Source organism: Argiope bruennichi, chromosome X2 (genome assembly GCF_947563725.1).
Source record: "Argiope bruennichi chromosome X2, qqArgBrue1.1, whole genome shotgun sequence".
Classification (NCBI taxonomy): Eukaryota; Metazoa; Arthropoda; class Arachnida; order Araneae; family Araneidae; genus Argiope; species Argiope bruennichi.
The window spans coordinates 17,736,570-17,758,337 of NC_079163.1; the positions used below are offsets into that span (position 1 = coordinate 17,736,570).

At 29.3% G+C, this 21,768-nt stretch overlaps 1 protein-coding gene across 2 annotated transcripts in view; it reads right to left on the bottom strand.

The window, feature by feature from the left end:
• The window catches only part of LOC129960604 (kelch-like protein 8), a 68,783-nt gene extending 47,727 nt beyond the window's left edge, over nucleotides 1-21,056 (bottom strand). The window contains exon 1 of one of the 2 annotated variants that reach the window (XM_056074112.1): nucleotides 20,917-21,056. The gene's annotated coding sequence lies outside the window, so the exon portion shown is untranslated. Of the gene's footprint in view, nucleotides 1-12,064; nucleotides 12,190-20,916 lie in introns of those variants that run through there. The other variant, XM_056074110.1, reaches the window with a different exon arrangement.
• Between the last annotated feature and the right edge of the window lie 712 nt (nucleotides 21,057-21,768).

Here is a 21,768-nt window from a genome sequence, read left to right on the forward strand (position 1 = left end):
TCAATGAGGAGTGAATCAAAAAATTTCAACAAATTACATTTGTAATATATCATTGAAGATAAGGCAATTATAAAACAATAAATAAATTTAATAAAAGCAATTTTTAAAAACTCAATTTCATTTGTGTATTTAAAATTCGGATTCCTTAATTTAATTATTTGTATTTTAGCATACAGTTAATAATTCATTTATATAAATAATGTAGAGCTTTGTAATCAATTATTCCTTAAATTTATTATCAGATTCCATTACTCGTATGGAATCCAAAGTTATTTAAACTAACTGATTATTCAATAACTAAATCCTAGAATATTAAAATAATGTCATCGAGAAAATATAAGTGGAAAAGAGGTAATTTTAGTTCATATTCCAACACACAATTTCATTGATAGATTGATCTTTGTGGTTACTCATAACGTTTGAGCATATGATACCGCCTTTACGTAAGCACCCATTTACTTTGAAAAATAAGATTATTTAAAAAAATTTAATAAACAGAGACTAATTGATGAAGGAACAACATAAGTGTGAAGTAATTTAGGTTTCTTAAGGATAAGATAATTGTTAACATTTTCGAAGGATTTCGGATAGTTAAATAAATAAATAGATATACTATATTCTTCACATCGAACTGAAATTTTAACTCACTCTTACAAAAGTAGACAGACGTATTGACAATGGGCAATAGAAGTTTTTCATATATGCTACCATCCATCGGGTACAATTTTTGAATAGGAATGATTAACAATCGAATTCTGAAAAACGTCAGCACTTCAAAAGCAATTTTCTCCCTCACTTTTAGATGAGTTGTATTGTCTTGGAGGCTTTGATTGTGAAGTCGTTGTAAGTTTTATTTTTAATGAATATTGACATGAGACTTTGTACTGATTGTTTTAAAATACAGCATATCTAGAACAACATTCATATTTCAATTTTCATGGAAGTTTAAGAATTGACGAAATATTTCTGAAGAATGATTTAACACAGTTCTTTTTATTTATATTACTAGCTGACGTTAGCGACCAGCTGCTTTATCAAGAATATTGGTTGTATTTAATTTCAATAAAATCTTTTAGGCAAAACTTCATATTCATTATTTTGGCAACAATCTATTTTTGTTCTCATTAAGTTAATTATACAATGGTCATTCAGACTAAGTTCCCCTTTTGTCAAAAGATGGTGTGAAAAATGCATGAAACGCGAAGGGATAAGCCGGGTAGATTGTAAATATACCTTTCGCTTATGGCAGTTGTAACTTTCCAATCGCTTACATTAGTGTCATTGTAGTGAGTGAAAATGTTGTGTTTCATTTTTTTTCTCCCACCGAATGCAAGGTTAGGTCCACGATGAAGTTTTTTTTAACACATAAAAGATAGGGCCGGAAGAAATCCATCAATTATTGTTCGTAATATTTGTGTAATTAATTTTATTAAAAAGTGAATTGATTAATTTTATTTAGGCTACAAAAATTAGCAGAATATAATAGTGTAAATTAAAAAATAAATCAAAATATTTGAATACTCCTATATGATTCTTTTATATAATTATTTCACATATCATAAAATAGTAACATAAATTAGTTTGAGTTATTTTTATTATTCTCTATTATTTAAGACATTATTACGACTACCATATTTGTTTCTATGTTGTCCATATGTTATCTTTTATAACTGGTGAACGTCATGATTGGAGAGGTGGGAGAAACTATGTTGAAACTTATTGTCATGAACCTGTTGCTGTTTTCAATGCTCAAGCAAAATTTCCCCCTTAAATCTATTATTTTGTCCTTGCAGACTGTTAGGACTTAATATGCAGCATGGACTTACTAAACAGCCCTGACAGTCTAGACGAAACTTTTATTCTAAGTGTACTTGCAGCATGCGGTTTTGGGGTTCTCCAACCTTTTCCATCGCATAACGACGATTTTTATTAAAGCGTGATTATATGATTTTGATTCTTCTTTGGACTAAAACTTTGCCCGAAATTTGTATATATTGCCGCATTGAAGAAAGACAGTCGAATCTCCATGGCCGAATGGTCATGGCACTGGTCTCATGATCAACAGACCTGGGTTCGAATCCTAGAGACAATGCGGTTAATATTATATGTAAATACTTAATTTCTGGAACTTTCTCTGCTTGTATAAAAGCAGAAGATTTGTCAGTTACTGTATTCTCAGTTCTGAGTTGAGTTAATAAATTGGTTTAGCTCTACTTCTTGTGTGCGTCATTGAGTTCAACACTAGAGTATCTACGTGACAATATTACTCCAAAATATCCTTATACTACCTCAGAAAATAAAATAACACTTTTTGAATTTATGAGAAATGATATTCTCATATTCTTCATTACCACCCCCCCCCTTTTTTTTTGCAGAAGTTAATTTTATTTTATCCTTTCACGTTAAGCCGAATAAAAATGCTCATTTTGAAATACACGTAAATAATGTCATTATTATTAATATATTTATTTATTTATGTATTATTAATAATATTTATTTATATATATATATTTTTTATTTTAAGAATTTCTTTCAGAACAGTTTATGGCCAGTGCATTGGAAATACATTAAAAAGTTTTTAAACTAAACTTGATCTGTTAAAATTAAACTTGATTTATTCCATTTTCTTGACAGCCATACATATCATTACGATATTTTACTGACGAATACGTATACAGTTTTAGAAATGTTCTAAATAGCCTTTTATATATAAAAAAAAACGGATATAATTTTAAAATATTCATATTTTCCTCATTCACGCTAACTTTCGTTCTTTTACATCGACGTCTTATTTTTGAGATCGTTTGACTAAAGAGCATCATCAAAGCAAAAGGAGCATCGGCACGTAGAACGATTTGAAAATAAAATATGAAGAAAAAGAGAGAGTTATGTTCGGTTCTTCAGGATCATATTCACGATTATTGATGTAGAATCTTTTCTGAAGCCTGCTTCATATTTCAAGCACTCTGAGCGATCAAAAGCCTAAGCGATAATAGTTCTCGCTCCATGAATTTTGTATGAAGGGTGAGAAAAATATTGGATAAATTATTCCCAAACTTGGCTTTCGGCCCAGAACTTTCAAGTTTCTCGAGATATGGGATAATTTTGTCATCATCTTTGTCAATTTTTTTCTTTCTATAATGGTTTTTCTCAACGATTTTTGCAACATTTTGATTGAACTAAATTCCATTATCAACGTGAAGAATATGTGAAAGATTTATTCAATACGTTATAGAGATATTGCTAACATTTTGGAATGACGAATTTCTAAGACACTGATAGATTTTAATATATGTTAAAGAACGCTTCTAAAAATACAAAAGCTATGTTTTTTTGGAGTGTTACATAAACAACTACCATCGAATTTCAAACAAACACCTGCGTTTCTACCCTGATATTACTCAGCGAATAAATTGGGTTTTTTGCATTACTCAGCTAATTCACAGTAGGTCGCAAGTGGCCAGCCCTTTTTCGGAAAATGTTTTTATTCTTTATTTCTATTTAAATACTCAAGAGATTTAATCACCGAATTGTTCCAATAAAAACTTCAGATAATTAAAATTCTTTTTTTTTGTCGTTAAACAAAATATTTAAAACTGTTTTTCCAGCATCAAAACAAATACAGATTTTCATTAGTGGGGTTGCATTACTTTGCTATTCAAAGCGGATTAAATTATTTGCAAAAACCGCCACGTTATATTAAAAGTAATAAATGTGAACATATATACTGAGAACAAGATTTTAAAAAATTTATTTTGTTCTCGAATGAACAACGAAATTTAAGAAACAGCAAAATTTTATAGAAATCATAATACGAAGAGTTTCTATTGAATAAAATTCATTCTTTAAAGAATTACGAAAACGAACCAGTAAAACTTTTTTTAAAAGCAATCGACATATAATTCTAAAATTTAAAAAAGGAGCTTTTTTTGAAGAGGTCTTAAAATATTTTAATATATAGCAATTCAATTACAAAAATCGAAAGTATTGATCCAAAGTATATTTTAAAGTATCTCTAAGAAAAAAAAATTTGTTTTTAAAGCAGTTGGAAAAACATAGTAGAAATCAAATAAATAATAGCGAAAAGAAAAATCCTTCAAATTGATATAAGTATATTCTGTTTTTGCATAGATTTTTTCAAGAGTTGCAAATGAGAATTACAATAAATAAATAAATAAAATAAAACTCCATGGAATTTAAAATAAAAATAAAAAACTCAAAAGCATTGTTTGAGTTTTTCATATTAAGAAACAAGTATATTTTCATTCATTGAGTAAAATGCCTTTCCATTCTAATTTATACACAGATCTACTGTTGTTAATATCACAATATAGAAAAAGTTAAAAAATATTTTCGAAATAAATATAACTTTTTGTGAAGTTTTGTGCTCAAATTATAATTCTTTCTATTAAAGAAATGATTTGCGCACAGTAATTACTGAATTTCTTTTATAAATAATGCCATGTGGATTTATTTGTCATTTTATTGAATTTAATTTTTACTATTGAGAATGCCAATATTTTAAAATGCACATTTGGGCCAGTTTTTCACAAATGGCTTGTCTGGATTATACTGGAAAGCAATTTTATATTTTATTAGAAAACTTAATTTAAAATATTAAATTTAAAAATTTGACTTTATATAAAGATACAAACATTAAAAAGTATCCATTTTAAAAAGTACCTGTTTCCATGAAAGAAAGAAACATAAGTATTTCAGCCATACAGTATTTTCTTCATATCAGCAATTTTGTGTTGATTCTGAAAGGATAAATTTGAAGTCGAATTCTGAAATATCCTTTTATGCTTATGATGCTCTTTAAAGAAAATTATTCATTTATTCGATACGAAATGTAAACTGGGAACACTTTTCTACAAATTAATTGGTCTCAACCACAAAGCTTGACCGTTATTTTGGTTGTAAGTGTCCATTAACGTTTGGGTTCAGAGAACTGCCATTCTAAGTATTTTCTATTCTAGCTTCAACGATGTCTTAATGACTAATTAACTCCTGGGCTCAACGAACAAAGAACATTGACTCACATATCTCGTGTTTTCTCTGCCATTGGTCGTTTATGTATCATGATTAGTTTAATAGACGGCTAAGTGTGTAAAACCACGGGTTTAATTCAATTGTAAAGACATTTTTGAAAAAAAAAACATTTGATGAGAATTGTTAGAAAATTCTGAAAATTACAGCGAATGTCCGACGAAGTTCGAGTTGGTTAATAGTATTTGGGGAGGAATTATCGTTTGCAAAAATATTTAATTCATTGAAAATCAGGAAATATAATTTTTGAGCGATAAACTTTTCGGGTATGCTAATATTAAAAACTATTAAGAAAAAAACTTTTTTTTTTGAAAAAGATTGCTAAACGATAAAGAAATAAACTGCAATGATAAAGAAATGAAAAACTGTTCCCAGTAAAACATCCTTTGATAACTTGTTTGTTCAAATTTGGTATTTCTAACCGAAGTTGCTATAACATTTGTGTTATACAACGAATGTAGCGCTAACATCTGCATACCGCAGATGTTTAGTTCGTGTATTTGTACATCGCGATAATTTTAATAAGTTAATCTACAGATGATGTATTCATTGATCCATGAACAATTAATGAATTTATTCATCCAATGTTTTTCGCGAATAATAATTTTTTTTCTTAGTTCATAATTTAAAAGCAAAATATTCATTATATAAATATACAGGATGTGTCCATCTAGACGGGCTGTTATCTATTTAACAATATCTCGGATAGAATTGCCACAGATTAATTAATGAAAGTTGTAACAGAAAATGTCATGCACATTGGAAGAGTTATTATTATTCGCATTATTAATTGTAATTAATTTAATTAAATTTAATAAAATCAATTTAATTTTGTGTAAATTGTTATTTGTAATAATAACTTTAGATGTAAATATGTAGTTTTTATAAGTATTCATTTTTCTTTCGTCCCAGGCCTCAATTTCAGAGAATGGATATAAAAAAATGCATATACGTTAAGTTTTACAGCCCAGCATGATAAAAAGGAAGGAGAGAGGGAGAGAGAGAGAGAGAAAGAGAGAAACTCAGTGGGACTGGTCTCCCTGAAATTTTCTCGCATACTCTGTAATAAAGATGTTATCCCAGAGCACGCCTTGCACATTACTAGTCTGCAATAGTTACAAAATACTATTCTTTGGCGTTAATTTAACAGTTTTAGTGAATCTATCGTGTGATTCTTGGAGAATTGTGAGCGATTAATACTTTGCATGCGGTTAATAGTATACCAAAATCGAATTTGCGTTTCAAATGCGTTTTATCCAACTGATTAAAACTAAAATGAGACACGGAGCTATAATTGTAGTCACAAAATCACATAATAAATTTGATATATTTAAGCCATTGCGATTTTGAATTATCACGTTTACGTACTTCTGAAAGTACAGATAGACGGACATTAAATCTCTTAATGGATTTGGCTAAAAATTTGATAAATGTTAAATATGTATACCAAATTTTGTCTATCTAGCTCCCTTGTTTTGTAGTTATTGTGATAACTTATCTTCGAACAGCCCAATCTAAAAATTTGGTGTAAAGATCGTATACCAAATTTCATTCGTCAAACTCAAAACGAATTTGAGTTATCTTTGTCATAAACAGACGGAGTGACAGACAGATATAATGTCAAAAATATGTTTTTCGAAAGCAGGGAGATCAGAAATGTGGCCAAAGTCTCGGGTTCGAATTTATTAACGATTACAATTTTTTCTCTATACTTCGCATATGAGAAAGTAAGAAAAGTAAGGCATGTCCGGTTACGGTTCACACTTGAGAAGCCAGTGGTGACGACTGGGGGAGGAAAAGAATCATATTCTGCTCAGGCACCACTAATCCTTGCTACACCACTGGTAGAGTAGATTGGGGGAAATGCTGCTTACAAAGGATTTTATAATTGGGAAATCGTAGAATTTATCTAAACTAGTTAGTTAAATTTAATCCAAAATATCCATACTGTAATGCCGCGCTTACACTCGGCCAGTTATAAGACGGCCAGTAGGCAGCGCATGCGCAGAAAGGAACTGATTTATGTTTACCACAATTCCATAAGATAGATTCAGGCATTCCACGCTTGGCTATAAATTGCCGTTTTGACATCCCTGGATTTTTCTTTTTCACTGCGTATCGTATTAAAATGATGGAAATTTACACAAAGAAACATGGTAAAAAAATAAAAGGCCGACATACCTAAATTTAGAAAACAATAAAAAAGAAATAGTAAATAAAACGAAAACACACACACACACACAACCTCGCATCAGAAAGAACAAAGAGCAAAAAATATCGAAATTAATCTATGATAAATGATCAATTTCTTTACGCCAAAAAACTCCCGCCAAATTCTACAAACGCAGGCGCAGTAAGAAAAAAAAAATACAATACAGCGTCATGTTGTTGTCCTGGCGGTACAAATATTTGCCATCGATCGAACAATATTTTTCAGCTTTTCTACGCATGCGCTGCCTAATGGTCGTCTTATAAATGGCCGAGTGTAAAGCAAAGAGTATTCCTAAGCAAGTGCGCTTTGGAAGATTCCTGGGTGTGAAAATAAAAATCTGAGAATGGTGAGTAATTTTCTAGTATCCACAATGACATGGACTATTTACAAGATTTATCATTCCCTTGCTGATCTGTTATGTTCTATTAACGATGAAAGTAGAATCTGAGAAAGTTTTCAATTTCGTTATAAATTAATTTTACCTGCTGTACATCTGGCGACAAATTCGATTATGGTAATGCAGTAACTGCTAAATAAAGAATCTGCAGTGTTAAATTGTAAAAATTAGAGGGGGAAAGTTAAGGGCTTAAAATGCTTTAAAGTTATCATTTGTTAAACTTGCAGCTTAAAACGGAAGAAACTTAAAAACACTTGAATCTTAAGAGAACTTCGTTTCATTTGCTAAAATTGCTCATAAAAATAAAATCTAGTCAATTATATTTACATTACCTTTAGTCTAAATACAAAGATTTATTCAAATTTGGAGAGAAAGGTACTAAGACATGATAAGTCAATTATAAGAATTCTTTAACACATATAATTAAAACAAGGTTTTATCCAGAACCATATCTATTTTATGTTAGTTTGGAATGAATCAAGACTGAATTATATGTCGCGTACAGGGTATTCCAAAAAGGTTTTAACGCTCTTAGACTTTTTACCTATTGGAGATAAGTAGGTAATGTTAATCGCAGAAATGTTTAAAGTAATATAGGAAATTATTTTATAATAATGAAATGGTCTAGCCAATAATTTAAAAAAATTACTTTTTAAAACTTTTTACACGATCATTCTAGACAAAATTAGTCAATTAGAAAGAATTTCTTTTACTGCAGATATAGCACTATAAAAAATAACTGCATCTTTAAAAATGACCGATATATTCATAATTGAAAATTATAGGGACCATATGTTAAATTAGCAATCGAGGTATCTCAAGAATTGGAAATAAAGACCGTAGGACAAAAATATGGTACTGAAAATTTTCCCTAGATTCACTATGTAGTTTCATGAAATTTCTGTGCTTTCACATAGAGGCATGTTATCTTTCACTTTAAAAGCAAACTAACATACACACACATTTTTTGCATGTGAATTAAAAACTATAACAAATTCGTGCTGCCGAGTACTTAAAGGATGAAATCACAGATGACATTTTTCTTTTAAATATGAAGGAGTCAATTTCTGCTCAGATGATAATTGTGAAAAGACGGTCGATGATTCAAAATGCGCATCACGCAAAATTTCGCTAGCAAAGGTTACACACACACAAAAAAAAGTTGATTAAATAATTAGCTACGTTTTACTTCATGTTTCCCTCAGTAATTTAGTTTCATCTACATATCAGAATTTTGATTAAGTTTTAGTTCAATTTAACAAATTTTAATTTTTTTTATAATTAGTCTAAAAATGCTATTGATAATTTATATATTGCCTCTGTTCTCGCTATTTTGAATGGAAAGAGAAAGTGGAATAAGCAATATTTTTTACTTCTCTATAACTCAGGTAAAATATACAGTTTTTCATAAGATCTAGTTAAAATAAGGCGAAAAATTTTCCGATTGATGAATCTTGTCGAGGGGATCGTAGGAAGGTATAAAAAGTATAATTCTGAAAATTAATTGCTTGGCTATTTCGTTCCTATAAACGTTTTTCTTATCTTATTTTGAAAAGATTTTCAATTCGTATCATCTATTTATCCCCAAGATGTAAGAAATCAAAGGACATATTAACTTTTTTGAGCTTAGCTTAACTAAATTAAAATCCTATTTGAAAACAACCCTAAGACTATCTTGGAACGGAATTCGTAATTTCAAGCTTTGATCAGAAGACGAGGGGGACGCCTGAGATGGCTCTTTTTCTTCAGTTTTTCGAACCACACCAACGGGAGGACGTTATGTCCATGAATGCAGATTTAACGTGTAGCAAACCCATATACAAGACGGATTTTCAGCGGATTTCAAACAAGGCGCCCTCCGGTTCCACTAGACCACCGCTGCTTGTACCAACGTTTTGAAACACACTAAATTGATACTGATGTAACATACAAATTCATTAGAGTAAGCTAATTTTAAACAAAACATCATATCTTTAAAAATTGTTATAAATTCTGGTAAAAATTCTGAATATTCAAGAGGATTCGAAATCTATTTTAGTAGGGTATTCATTTCATATTGATAAATCACCTATTGCAGCAATTTTATAAGAATGAAAAACATGTGAACATCAGACATGAACAAAACTCAAACTATTTTATGAAAAAAAAAATTCGAAAGAATTACTAGTACCTACTAATAATAAAGGAGTTGTCAGGAGAACAGGATAATCTTCATATTAATGAAATCTGCACTAATGGAACATTTATCTCCTTTGAGAGTCATGGATCAATAAAAAGAACAAGTAAATATTTGAATCACAGATATATTCAAGAGGTGATAAAATTTGCTTGTATTAGATCAGGAGTGGGCAATAAGTTGATCGCGATCGACCTGTGGACCACCAAGACATTTTAAGGTGATTGCCTTTAATAATATCTAAAACGCGCATACTAAAAGATACATATTTATGAAACAACGATATAAATTATAAACACCGATATAATATATTATATATTCTCTTTATATCTTGAGGGAAACGAAATTTTTCTCCTTCAAAATGACATAATTTGAAAAGCACGTAGTTCTGAACCTAAGAATAACTTTTGGTATCTAATGACGTAGTAAAGTTTCCTAATTTTAAAAAAGTTTCATAACATTTAACATTACTCTTTGCCTCTACCTACCTGTGTGAATCTGCATTTTCAACGATGACTATAATTAAGACAACATTTGGGTTCCCATCTCAAAGACGACCGCTTAGAATCCAGTGCAAGAGTAATAGCTAGTAATTATATACAGTGGCATTCAAGATTGGCGGACAGTATGCATACTAAGTCTTCTTCTAATTATTACTACGAGAATTAATTTCAGTGAAAAGGATTTATTTTTTAATGTATTTTGAATTATTTGACATTAAATGCATCATTTGATATTATTATTATGTTTGTATCTTGCTATTATTATTATGTTTGTAGTTATGTAGGTAAGTACCTATTACGTATTTAATATTAAGTTATAATAAATATTGTAGAATTTTTTAAACTTCAGCACAGCTACGCGACTGGGTGGACCACAATATCTTGAAAAAATTAGAAGTAGCCCGTATCCTGGAAAAACCTGCCTGTTAAGAATTCAATTAACCACGTGGTCTTCTTTGGCGGAGCCAGCTGTAAACATGTAAATACCACGTGGCCTCACTGTTAATGCTAGAATATTTTCTTTTTATGTCAGAAGCGAACTTGAAATATCATGGACTCTGTTGGGTGTGATCTCGGCTTTCTGCCGAATATTATGGTATGTGTAGCTCTCTAGACCTGCTACACTTCGTACTATTTTCTTGGTTACGATGTACGTATTAACATTGAATTGTCTTTGAAGGCGTCATCATGTGCCTTTTGTTTATCAAGAAATTTTCAGTCTAAATTTGTTGATGTTACGTTTCCGTTACCATTAAACGACAAAAAGACAAACCTGCGTCTTCAAGTTATTTAACACTAAACATACCAACACTTAATACATACCTATTTCTACCATAGCCGGTCAAATGACTGGACTTTATGTTTCTTGATTGAATGTATGAAATATGAATGTAAATTAACTTCATTATAATTAAACAAAACTGTATATTGTCAATTTCTATGTATTACATACACAAAGAATTAGAATTTTTAATTCATTGCTTATCGCATTTTTTACATATACAAGGTGTTTCCACTGTACATTTTCCACAAACATATTTTTCACATTTAGAACAAATTTTGATGGTTTTATTTTCGTTATTATATCCCATTTGACATGTCTTACGTTGATAAGAATCAGAAATAGATTTAGGCATCGATTGTTTTGTATTTGTTCTTTCTTTTGATTGTTCACGGGCAATTTCTGCTGCTAACTGGAGTAAAAAATCTTGTCTCGAGAAATTTTCATCTGTCGTTTGCTTATACAAAATCCAGGCGTTTATGCCAGCTAAATCAAGAATGTGCAACTAATTGAATGCAATAAATTGAAATCGCATTAAATCATAATTTCTGATCCGATAACCTTATAAGGCAATAAATTGTTCTCCCGGTCAAATGACCAGTTGTGGTAGGTGACGGTATATGACAAGTATTACTCAAAATAAACAAAATACAAATAAAAAAATAATAGAATATTAACTGTATATAATTCTTAGAAAAAGTCATGAAGTCAAATGTGCAAAAGCGATAAGGTGATATGCGCATTTTTGACACAAGAATTCATAATCGGCTATCTGACCGGTTATGGTATGTTTAGTGTTAAAAACCAGGCACCAATCTTCACTATCAAATTAATTATTGCGAATCAAGAAAGCCATAATTTTCACTGCCCAACCTTCTATTAGATACTCGGCATTTACTTTGAAAGATTAATTGTTTGAAATGAATGAATAGAGAACATATTTCACCTGTTACTGAATCTGACGGTCAGGCTTCAGTTGAGTGATATGCTTAACATGCGTGCACTAAAAGAAGTTTTCCATACAAAAGTCGAGCAGGTAATAAACTAAAAAAACAAAAAAGGTTGAATAATTTACAGCTCTATTTGTCTAAGAATAAGTATAGTGTCCAAAGGTCGACGACATACAGACAGGTCATTCCCGGAAGTTTTAAACACATTATTAAGATGGGAAGTCCTATTTTTAAAAGAAAAATTCCTTTTATTTTGGTGATAACATGAAGTGAATCTCTTCCCGTGCTCGCAGGTGGTTGCGGTTAACCGATTTCGCAAGCAAAACTTTGAAAAAGATAAGCAAACGTCAGATGACGCATGGTTATAAAGATGAAAACTTCAACAACAACAAAAAAAAAAGTCTTGCATGTTTCTTGTTAATGCAATAGCTGCTGTCACAAGAAGGATTCGAGTGAATTTCAAAAGTACTGAGAAGATTCCTTGGAAACAAATTTTACTGTTCCATTTTGGAAGAGTGTCTGAATGATGAGGTAAAGAAGATATGAGGAGTTATGAATTCTACTTATTTAACCCTACAGACTAAAATTTTCAAAACTTATAATTCTATAGACAGAGTGTTAAATGCATAATAAATATAGACCTTGGATAGAATGCTTAATAAATATATCTCTGTAAGTAGATATAATCCAGATATTAAGACTTTCTAAATATTCAAAATAAACAAACAAATAAATTCAAAGGACTGTTTACGAATTATTATCTAAGATTTCAAAATGTTTTTCACATATTAAGAATCCATGGGCAGATTTTAAAATTTAACTGATTATGAATTATGAAAAAAATTGTTTAAAATGAATCCTCGAATGTATAAATTTAGCTGATTATGAATTATGAAAAAAAAATGATTAAAATAAGTCCTCGGACACTGACTTTTGAATAAATTAATAAATGAACTCATTATAAAATCTCTGAAAAAATTAAATTAGTATAATATCGCCGAGCTAACATAACATAAGCTAACAAAATTTCAAAATTTTAGGGCATGAGGAAGTCATTGAAAAATCAATAAAAAAATTCCACCATTACAAGCATGAAATAAGTTTAGTTAAATTAAAGTGTACAACAACACTATTTTTTTTTCGAATAGCAATATAAATCACATTGGTTACTTTAATCAGACACGTGGAGAATATAAAAACATAAAGGAGGCCATGCAATGGAAATGTTATTGATTTATGTTAGAATTTTGAATTTTCTTTACAGAAGTATTACAGCAAAACAAAATTAGAATGTTTCTTCGTAATATTCATTCACTATTCATGTCTCTCCCGAGAATACAATAAATATAACCACAAAGGTGGTAATGCAATGGAAATCTTATTAGTTTATGTTTTAATTTTGAATTTTCTTCACAGAAATATTACAGCAAAACAAAATTCGAATATTACACCAAAACAAAATTAGAATGTTTCTTCGTAATATTCATTCGCTATTCATGTCTCTCCCTAGAATATAATAAATATAACCACAAAGGTACAAAATTAGAATATTACTTCAGTATTCATTCATTATGTATTTTTCTTCCACTAATATAATAAACACGTGAACAGAAATTGTTTCACACCAGTTTCTTCATTGAATTTATCCATCAGTTACCAGATAAAGAAAAGCGTTGAAATGTCCTTTTAAAAAAATGCCAACAGCATAAATAAAAACATGCAAAGCTTGAATAATTTTGAATAGTTATGCCTGCTTGATCATGCTTTACATTCTGCTCTAGCATTTTAATGTACGAATTACTCACATTTTTGATCATTGATCCAGATAAGCTGAAGTTATGTTTTTGGCAATCAAAAATTTGCATCAAAACTAGTTTTAACATTAATGAAGGAATTACTGAGATTTCGTAATTATGTATGATGTAAATTAAGTGAAAGATTACCGTTTAATTGAAAAAATAGAAAGTATACAATTACATAAGCATAAATAACATATGCAGAAAGATATTTGACCTAGTCAGTAAGATATACTTTGAATCGTACGAAGACGATCAGAGAAGGTTCAAAAGCCGGAATATAAGAAAAATTAATAATAATAAGGGCATAAGGTACCTTTCCTCATTGTAGTATTATTGAAAATTGAAATGAAATATTATTAAATAACATTTTTTCAAAAAGTGGAAAAATTTGAGATTCTGAAAAAAATGACAAAATGACAATAGCGTTTAGTTTAATTAATTAAATTATTGAATTATTAATTAATAATTAAATTATTAAAATACTTTTTATTTAATCATTGTTCTTATCTCAGACAACATACATCATTGTCATACCTTATCGTTTAACTAGAGTGAATTGCCTGTTAAAATTTGTTGTGAGTAAAATTAAAGAAAACCATTCGAAAGAAGAAAAGAAAAATTTCCTCAATGATAAAAGCAAAACCTTTTTTTTTTATACAATAGCAATGGATTTTTATGTGATCTTTTAAAAATCTGATAATATCTAATTTTGACAGCATTACGTGGGATTATATAATCATAATCTTTCGGAAAAAAAAACTTCATAAGTGTTCGATTTTAAGATAGTAGTCAAGGTCTGTTGATTCAAACGTTGAAAATTTTTTTGTGTTTGTAATTTTTGGTGTAAAGCGGAAGAAGTTTTGCTTTTAATGGCCCTTTGTTCAAGATAACTAAAAAACTTGCTTTGCTTCTTGAAAGATATTAGAATGTCCATTATACTCGGAATATCTTTATTTGACTTCTTTATTTATATCAATAATAATATTGAATCTACTTTCTTACATTATAATATGGCCTTTTAATAGAAATGTAGCGCAATTATTTGATTTTTCTTAAAATTGTGGATGAACAATTAAATTTAATAAGGTAAGCTTCGAGAAATACAAAATATTCTTTAGATCATTTAGAATGACAATTTTCAGATGTTATCAGTAATTGTTTTAACTAATATGAAATTACAATAACTTGCAGTCGGGGAGTTTTCTACGAGAGCATTCTGGGGAAAAACATGACATGTATTTTGGGAATAGGTAATTAGGAATGACTTTGCGAGTAGTTGAAGTTTCTATATAATCATTTATTAACATTTATGCTTAAAGTATCCGTTGGAAACGCAGAAGCCATTGGTATACTCTTTTTCATTATCATTGTAGAATTAGAAAAGAATATAAATACTTAACATAAAGGAAGAGCATAAAATTTTCTCCTTATTATAAAATGTTAGCACGCTATAACTGTTTAAAATAATAACATAAAATTTTAATCATCGCATAACTTTGTTTTTAAAGTTATTTTATCACTGAATAGATGACATAATTAGTTTATAAACATAAACAGAAAATCAAAAATAATTTTTAATGAAATAGCATCGATGAAGGAAAAAGTAAAATGCGTTTTGTGTTTCCATGAAACCTAATCAGCAACTTCTGTTCAATGGGGAGGTGGGGGGTGGAAGGGGTAACAATTTGATCAGCAATTCTTCTGATGCCAAAAACCATAAATTAATGGTATGAGAATTATAAAGAAACTGTTAGTGTTGATGATCTCCGAAAGTGTCAGGACAAGGGTGAAAGTTGCGAAGTGATGGACCAGAACAGTGGACTATACGCTCTCCTGATATTACTTCTCTTGCTTTCATTTTATTGTGTTATATCAAAGAAAGAGTCTTTGCAACACCTATTCAGTATAATGAAATACTGAAATCTAGGATAATACGTACCGTGTCTAAAGTGAAAGAACAAATGGTGGTCAACAAGGGCGATAATTAAAATTCCGTTTTGACATTCTTCTTACTACAAAGGGGGTGTAATATGAAATTTTTTATTGTAATTAGTGTTATTACAAACTTTATTACGGTATCTATAACTTACAAAAATAAATACATGTCTAAGCGTAATAATTATTGATCCATAAATATTTGTAATCCAGAAATGATTTTGAGCAAATTGGTTATAACTCTACAACACTCGATTTTTTTTATCTGAAGCTGTGTAAATCTATAAAAAGCAAATGTTAGGAATCCAGGAAAATAATAAAAAAATTATTCTGAACTTCTTTTTTATTCAAATTCATCATCGTTTAATAACATTAATTCGCTTAATCAAATTGTTTTTTTACTAGAGTTTTTTATTTTTTCAAGTAAAAAAATGTAGTAAGTAAATTATTTTATAATCAAATATTATATTATGTGAGATTAATTGGAAATGGCAAAAAATAGTAGTAGTGCAAAAATAAACCTCTGCATTGAGTGCAGGGTCAAATCTTGTTTCCACAGATTGCATAGATCATGAGTGTAGGGTCAAATCTTGTTTCCACAGATTGCATAGATCATGAGTGTAGGATCAAATCTTGTTTCCACAGATCGCATAGATCAGAGTATTTAGTCTTATTGACTGCAACATTCATATTCATAAACAAATCTAGTATTAAACCAAAAGTCCTCGAAATTAATTAACGGAAAATACTTTTTAAAAATAAATATAATCTAAACATTCTTTCAGCTTTTCCTGTCAATGTGCAATAACAATTAACGAAAAATTTAGCATTCAATAGCCTTCAAACGCACTGATCTGATTTCAATGTCGCTTTCTTTCGCGAGTTTATTAATACATTTAAATATGTTATTACATATTATGAATATTATCTTTCCTGAAGCTTGACATTTCTACATTACATATGACTTTATACTTAAAATTGCATAAATCATTATAATTTAGAGGTCGAGTCTCAGTTAAGAAGTGGATAATCTTGAGCCCGAAAAAATATTTCACCAAAAATCTGTTATCGTTTTGATTAATGTTAAATGTATAAAAAAATTGAATGCCTTTATGTTGCTGAATATGGTAAAATTAGCATATTAATACAACAAGCATTACCGGCTTTTATATTTTTCAGGTGGCGTCCAAGTCATGATATTTTTTTATGACTACATTCGACTTCATTCACCATCATTTTTATGACTACATTCATCTCACTCAAAAAGAGAAATGTAAGTATTAAAGTTATGTTTTCGTCGCCTCCCCCTCCTCAGTACACTCATGTACTTCTGTTGTATGACGGTTTAGAAAGGAAGTTACTAGTAAAGAACCAACAAATTTTTCATTTGACAATGGTTCAAGTGTATGAGATTCGTCCCTCAATGAGGTTCTGGTAACTGCAATGTTAGAAAGCAAATAAAATTGCATGGAGGTCAACATGAAATTTTATGTATTTTTATCTAACTACACCATCTCCTCGACTTACGACTTATCCGACTTACAATCATTCGCACTCAAGACACCAAAAAAAAAAAAAAAAAAAAAAAAAGTTCAAATGAAAAAAAAAAAAAAAAAAAAAAAAATTCAAGTTGTATTTTCTTTTCGATACATACAATTGAATGCATATTATGCAATTATTAGTATTCATAACTTTTGATACGATAATTATATCGATATAAATTGAATAGTGAATGAAATATATTGAATGTATTGTGAATGAATGAAATGTATTGAAAATTACTAATCAGTCTTGCAACTAGTATGATATACGATCTATTAGTCGGAACAGAACTGTATCGGAAGTCGAAGAGGACCTACATTGAAATATTACTTAAGTATTAAGTGATTGAACTTTTACACTCATACAGAAATATTATTTAGGTAGACCTATTGTTAACCTATTCACTACCATTTACGAAATATCTCGTAGGAAACTGCTATAAAATTAAACGTCGGTAAATTTCTCTGGCAGTGAATGGGTTAAGAGGAAATTAGAAAATTGCTTAGAAAAGCAAATCAGATAAATTTAAAAAGGAGCTCATTTCCGACTTGACTAATGGCAAATTCAGCACCATATTGCCCTTCTGTGCTGGAAAAAGTCTAACTCGATATAAATATCTTTTAAAGTAGCAAATGTATTAAGACAATCTTACAAAAATTAAATCTTAGTGAAAATTCAACAATTGGCACAGCTTAAATCTTTTATGCAACCTTGAATAGGAATTTGTACCATTTATTTAAGTTTCTTTAGCATTTATTTACTTTACTCGCATCTTTAATTGTGGTTCTAATTGAAGAAATGGACAACAGCCAAGAGTAAAGAATGGATTCTGTGAAGAGGAATCACTAAGTAAAACATAAGTATTTTCTGTAATAAGTAAAAAGAAGAAATACAGTAATTAAATTGACAAAATGGATTCTTAATACTTAGATAATGGATGGGAAATAATGTTTGCCCTTAAGCAAACAATGAAAAGAAAATTATTTTAATAATCAATTAAAAATATTTAATTTATTGAATGTATTAGGCGTATCAATAAATGAAATTATCATTTGTTTATATATCATTCATTATTTCCTGGTTCATATTTACTGAACTACACTATCAGGACAGTTGTGGTAGAGTTTAAATTTACAGATCGAATATCTTTTCTACAATTTGTGCAGAGGTGCTGCATGTTAAATCTAAGGAGGGGTAACTGATGATGATGTGATGTGAAAGTTTGAGGAGGGGGGAGGGGTGATAGTCACCATCGATTTTTATATCCTTCATTCAACCCGTTCAATTATTTGGTGAATCCCATGTAGTAATCATGTACTATAAAAAGGAGATGTTCATCTAATTTAATACAATGGCTTAACTATACAATTATTTCTCTATGCCCTGTTTTCGTACAGGCGTTATTAGTTAATCAAAATAATTACAAAACACAAATTAAAAAAAAGACAAGAATTTTCGTTTTTATAGAGGAATGATTCAAGCCAAAAAGTTTTATTGTCGATAAATTAATTTTGATGATCGAACCATTTATTACAAGCATACATTTTCGACCATGATTGTGAAGTATAGAATTATTTTGATTAAGAACTCCACAATTTGATTTTATTAAGTTAATGCAAAGTCAATGTATGGTGTGAAGCAATAACGATCCCCAATCTCAAGGACACGAACGACGTTGCGGAATGTTATATTTGATGACGGTTTAAGCGCCTTTATCCTATGTAGTACAAAATTTGAAAAGTGGAATGCCAGCTCAAATGGAGTGCACGTAATCTAGATATAGAATTACAAGTTCTTTTCGAACACCGCACTGTGTAGCTTCAACGTGTGGGCTTATTTTAAGAACAAAATGAAATCCAAACCATTTTAACAGATTTACCTTTGTGGGCATGGTGTTAGATTGTCGGAACCGATATCGAAATGTTTGAGATTCAGTTCCTCAGATGATCATTCATGTACATGCACGGGAAATTTTTGGTACATCGTAATTCTTCACTCTAGTGCGGTTGGCAAGTTCGGTGACTGTTGAGGTGACTGTTGAAATATCGCTTTTGCCATTCAACCATGGATCAAAACAACGCACTCCGTACCCAATAACAATATGTAAATTAAAAACGGTGTTAATTTACCAATTTAGTCGTTTCTAATTATTTCTTGATGTGGAAGTTTTTTTTTTTTATGATTACGAAAGCAGTATGTTATCAAAAACATTCTATTAAAACAGTGCAGAGAGACTTACAAAGTTTTTCAGAGGCTAATAATAAAGTTAATAAACATCTATGAGGCTTTGGATCAACAATCAAATATTCTACCCAAAGTAATAGTACAGTGGAGCATTTTCAAGCATCATATCCTTTTTTTTTCTTCTAATTAATTAGAAGATATCACAATGTAGTGCCAACTTTGAGATACAGGATGTAATTTGATTTTCAATATATCTCGGAAGGTCACCAGTTTGCAGTTAGTATTAATAGGACGTAGGTCGCAACTCAGTTTGTGCGAATATTTTTCAACTTAAATGAAAAAGTAAATTGTTTGAGGAAATAAAAAGAAACATAAAAAATGAGAACGGCGCAGATAAATATAAGAATTTTCTGAAATTTATCGGCAAATTTAAGAATTATTTAGTCAAAAGGCATATTTTGCCATTATACTTCATTTAAAATCTTTTTTGCTATGGAAAAAAACTGCGAACAACAACAACAACAAAAAAATATACTCTCCAAATGTACACTTTAAAACTTGATTAATTGTTAGAGAAATAGATATAAAATTAAAATTTTTAATAAAAAGTAGAAAAAAAATTATCTCAGATTTTAAAAGTTAAATGTAATCAAAAGAAAAATCAGTTTTATGGAGTTATTTTGGTATTAAATATTTTTTTAAGTAAAAGTAGCAAGAAGTTGAAAATTAAAATTTAAAAAAAAATTCAACAGTTTTATTCTTTTCTGATTAATTAATTACAATTACAATTAAAATTAATTATAATTAATTTTGAATAATTAATTATAATTTTATAAAGGAATCCCTTTATTAAAAAATCTACATTTAAAAATCTTAAAATTTATATTTAAAACATTGCAGTCCTTATAAATTTAAAAATTGCAATTATTTTTAAAATAGATACTATTAAATTAGATAAATAAAGCATAACATACTTTTCTTTGAATTAATATAAAGCTATATACATACATACAAAGAAAATTTTGCTATGCAGTCTGATATCTGATGCTCTACTAATAAATAATTAAATTTAACAGTATTCGTTTACTTTATTTGTATTCTATTAAAATTCTTATTCGATTAAAGTTTATCAAATAGTTTTTAGATGAATCTTTACCTAGTTTTTCCGCAAACAAATGCATTTCTGAACTATATTTTTAAAGATTTTTGCATTAAAGGCACAAATATTTTTTTGGATAAACCTTAATAGCATGAAAAAATATCAATCAAAAATTAATTAAAATATTTCTTATATCGAACACAAAATGCGTTTCAACATAATTTCACTCAAAGAACAATTGATTTAAATGATAAAACATGAGCAATAGATATCAAAAACAAAACTTTACCTTTGAAGATTAGATAGATATTAACTGAAACTAAGGAGTATGTTTAAAAACAGTGAAAGTTGTGCCCAAACTTCTCATGAACTCTTATTTCCTAAGAGCTGAGAGAAAAACACTGCCGATTTCCAAACACTATCTCATCTGATACGATGACCGCAACAAAGAGAACTTCTTTCCATTTCCTCGCCAAAGTTTGGCCATTTGGCCGCCAAAGCCGAAAGAAACAGCAATAAGTTCGCCTCACCAGTCAGCCAACCACGACGCATGAGTTACATCGCGTTTCAAAAGCGCACGAACAGAAAACGATTTTCAAAATATTTATCTTCTTTGAATTTCTGAAGAAAGAATTTTTTTTTTTTTGTTAGAACAGAAAGTCTGAAGGAAAATTAACTGTTTCAGTGTCGCATTTAAATTTAATTGAAGACATACTGTTAAAAAATATAAACGTGGTGAAAGTTTTTAGTGTTGACGGATTGTGTGTTTTTAGTCTTTTTAAAAGGTATTACGGTGCTTTAACCGTAGTCGGCTTTTTTTGTGTGATTTTGTGCTTAAATCGCTTGATTCATGGCCAATGCTTAAAGATAAAATCGAATTATTTCTTAAGGATATTAAAAAAACCATACTTCATTATTTGATTAAAAAAAATGTGAAGATTTAATAAATATCCCATGAACAATAGATATATCTTATAAAGGACATGGTTATGAAAAAAATAAATAAAGTGACCTCTTAGAATTTTCGTTCAGAAGAGCAGAGACTATTTTAATCGCTTTCTTTCCCTCTATTTTTAAATCTTCCTTCGTAATTATTCCCAATCAGAGTGCTTACTCATAATTGTCACCTTTAATATTAAAA